Source organism: Aplidium turbinatum, chromosome 8 (assembly GCF_918807975.1).
Source record: "Aplidium turbinatum chromosome 8, kaAplTurb1.1, whole genome shotgun sequence".
In the NCBI taxonomy this organism is placed as follows: Eukaryota; Metazoa; Chordata; class Ascidiacea; order Aplousobranchia; family Polyclinidae; genus Aplidium; species Aplidium turbinatum.
Genome location: NC_137479.1, coordinates 26,938,294 through 26,942,138, shown reverse-complemented (window position 1 = coordinate 26,942,138; position 3,845 = coordinate 26,938,294). Strand labels below are relative to the sequence as shown.

The window sequence follows — 3,845 nt, the reverse complement described above, 5'->3', positions numbered from 1 at the left end:
AAATCTGTACATCATCTTAATAATATATAGCTTACAATATTAATACATAGACAATAGTGCTGACAGGGGTTCATGAAGTACTTTTGAACTCGGTTCGAGGTGATTTTAGGAGCCCGTAGCCTTTCCAAGTTTTGTTAGTTTTTCTTATGAGTGTCTCGATTTGAGCCTCAAACTATCCTCTCAACGGCCCTGTACATAAATGATTCAAATTTTGTATTACCAACATTTATTATGTTTTGATATTAAAATTAAACTGATAAAAAAACGGACAGCAAGAAATACATTTGCTTCAAGTTTATATTCACGTAGATATATCTACCATGAGTTGCAGGTAACTACAAACTATATAGTAGGCTATGTAGGCTATATTAAGACAGCTTTGTAGAAAATAACATGGCAACCATTTTTATCTGACAAATCGATTTTAGTGACTTTAAGCTAAACGTTGTTGCATGTTTTTATAAACTAATGCAGCGTGGTAAACATTTTATTGCAAATGTTCAATATTTGACCATTTTCTATATTTACAACTGACCGACGAAAATTCATACTTAAGCTGTTTGATGCAAAAGAATTAAAAGTTTTTATCGTACCTGGCTCATATTTTTATAAGCAAAAAGCAGAAATTGATAGTCTCATCTCTCACTGCCTAAACAGTTCAAACGATGAGGACAAGGCTTCTTTCAAGAGACCAAATTCCTTTTTGCCAAGAATTTCAGACTTCGGCTCAGCTCCGACTCCTGCCTAAAACCGATACTTCGGCTCCTAAATAACCTACTCCAAAATTCCGGCTCGTGTACACCTCTGGCAGTTATGCAATAAAGTTAAGAAATTTAGTTTGTCCGACAATCTGAAAAGTTTGCAATTGTTCATTACAAAAGTGATAAAAATACCACATTTACGAGAATTTTGCAAATTTAATCTATCGAAGTAAAGGAATATTTGCAATAGGCCAACATACCAAGTGGGAAATCTAACATTTGACAAACTTGTAACTTCAGGTTTTATACAGTTTATTGATTTAAGGCTTGACCTAAAGTGCCAGCTGGCCAAAATTTCAATTGTATTCCTTTGAAGGATTACTAAGAAGTCTCTGCATCAAATTCTTTAATGAGTCTAAACCAGGGGTGCCAAAAGTTTTTGCAGTCACGTGCCGCATTTAGCTATTCGTGAGTCTTGGCCGGCCGCATTAAATTTTTTAATCACTTTTTGTCCTTGAAATTCGGCCTAAGCTTTAAGATTGTAATCTGTAGGGTTACCAATCACAAAGCGTTTTTGGTTACGTATTTCAAGACAGCAGAACTCTTACTGTATTTGTTGTGAGTACTATCACATGTTAAATGAGCCATGATTTTTGGTAATCCCACCTCAAGAAAGTCTTTCATAACCGCCACTTTCTGCTTTACATTTTAAACACATAGCTTTCCCTGTGTGTTCAACAAAGGAAAAAGTTTTCAGTCTACTCTTTTTGAAACATGCCACTCTCATATTCAACACGCCTTTCTTGTTCATATGGTTCTTCAAAACGTTTGGAAAATCCAGTGTTGAGCGGAGAGTGATTTTTGAGACCCCGACTACACGAAACCAGACTCTACTCCAATCCGACTTCAACAAATTTCATCACTTTAGACTCCGAATCCACTCCTCTCCAAAGTGTAATTCTGAGTAAACGTGAGACCATAGCGAATGCGTATAACATGAAATAGTTCAGGGGTGCAAAAATTTTGGTTAACTTTTGTAGCACTTGAATGTTTTCAGTGGTGCACACTTATCTCGTAAGGGTCAAAACCTGAAAGCTGTGTTATACTTATATAAATCTGATTTTGTTTAAAGCAAAAATGCCGTTAAAAGCACAACACAACTTCAATAATACAAATGCTTAGCCTATCAGTTCACCGGTAGCCTACGTGCAATTCCAATGGCTTTAATGATCTATGAGTTTATGTAACAAAATCATTACAAACCAAAAAGTCAAGCACATAGGCTTAAAACTTAACCGCAACAGACTATGTAGTCTTCGCTCTCACATACTGCGCTGTTCGCGATATGAAACCTTATTGAGAAGAAACTGGAGGTAGGCCTACTGCAATATCGGGACAACCCGTGGGTGCGACAAAGGACAAAGCGAGCTTTGAATCGACACCCCGTCTTCCAACATACATTTAATGCAAGAACCCAGCGATGCTGGGCGTCTCAGGTATTAAACTGAGAAGAACAGATACTACACTTGATCTTAGCTCTTGAGAGTCAAGAAGTTAGAAAAAAATTGATAAACCCAGATCGTAAGGTTAACCAATTGCACCGGTGAACAAAAAATAAATTCTCCATTCGGTTAAGAATCGAAGAAATGGTTTAGCGCGTTAGGTGCATAACTATTACATTGCAACTTGCGTTGCTGTGTATTTAAAATTTAAAACAACCAACAAAAAAACTGACGGAATCCTTTATTGATAATCCAATTACAAATTCACAATTGTTAGATATTGAAACAAATATCCGTTTATTAGAGAAAAGCATGCACTTTTTGAATTAAAAAACGAAACAACAAAAAGTAGAAATAAAAATCGAAATACGCAACTCTTCGAAGTGAGGTAACCAGTGACGTTCGGTGGCTTAAACCGTTGGGAAAGCAACTTGGAAATATGCTGCAGCAAGGTAGTAGGCACGAAAGGCGTAACCGGCGGGCGAAGCCCAAAGGCGTGTTGCCGAAGGCAACACTTCCAGCGGGGGGTCTGGGGGGCCTCTCCCAGAATTTTTTGGAAAACACTTCCAATTTGGTGCGCTCTAAGAGCATTTCCAAAACAAATCAAAAATAAAAATCTGTCAAATTGTGCTTCGCCTATGTCGTGATCATGCATCCATTTAATGTTTAGAAGTCATGAACAATCTTAATTTTAACGCTGCAGGACCAAAATCCAACGTTAGACATGGAATAATAGTTGTCTAAATATTTAATTCGTCATGAATGTTCATTCTCAGATATTCAGTTAGGCCTACACTACAAAAACTAACACTTAGGCCTAAACATTACAACCGCAAGCAATTTGTACAAAAAGCTGGATAAGTTTGCTTCCTGCGTATAGAAGCTTAACGAACTAAATATTGCATCCGCACCTGAACGTTCATTGGCGAAGTAACGTTATATCAACGCTGTAAAAAGGGCAAAGGCATGACTATGAAAGCTGGTAGGCTAAAGTACATGGCAAGGAGACATCAAAAAACAGCAACAATCTTTTCGCCTTTATGATGCTGTGCTGTGTACCGTGACGAGAGCCCACTCTGTGCGTATGACCAGTTAGTCTAGCGATTGAACGCATTGACGTCACTGGGAAAGCAACTCTAACCATAACACATCTGATTGGCTAAGCAGCTGGTGACGTTTTGCAAAACGGGTGAGGATTGGATAAAACGAAGGCGTTTTTTGACGTTTTTGGACGTGGGGAAAGCAACTTTGCAAGTTGATTTCCTTGAAGCCTCAATGGTGGTTTCTGACAGGAGCGTTTGCGTCAATTGGCATTTTTAGGCAAGACATGCGGTTTGGTAAGAAATTAGAGTACTCACAAGCGTTACGAGTAATTCTAGTCACGAACACAGTAATTATCAAGTTAAAATAGACGTGATAAAAATAATGAGAAGTTAAACCTAGAATTCAGTCATTGTATTTTGCATAGTTTTCGCTCAGGTAAGCACTGCTTTCCCTCACCGATCGTCACTGGGTAACAAGATGTTGTGTCACTTTCGGGTGCCGTGTTCAATGTTTAAAAGTGCCGCGAGATGTTGTCGATTCTTTTAAATTTTGTTCAATTTGTAAGCCTCTTGATCAGGGGCGGGCAACTTTACAAGTT

The 3,845-nt window shown here is 38.0% G+C and overlaps 1 non-coding gene across 1 annotated transcript; it reads right to left on the bottom strand.

The window, feature by feature from the left end:
* Nucleotides 1-2,065: 2,065 nt before the first annotated feature.
* LOC145776453 (U2 spliceosomal RNA) lies at nt 2,066-2,259 on the bottom strand. Its single transcript, XR_014290244.1, has one exon. It is a non-coding gene; the product is annotated as a U2 spliceosomal RNA (small nuclear RNA).
* Between the last annotated feature and the right edge of the window lie 1,586 nt (nt 2,260-3,845).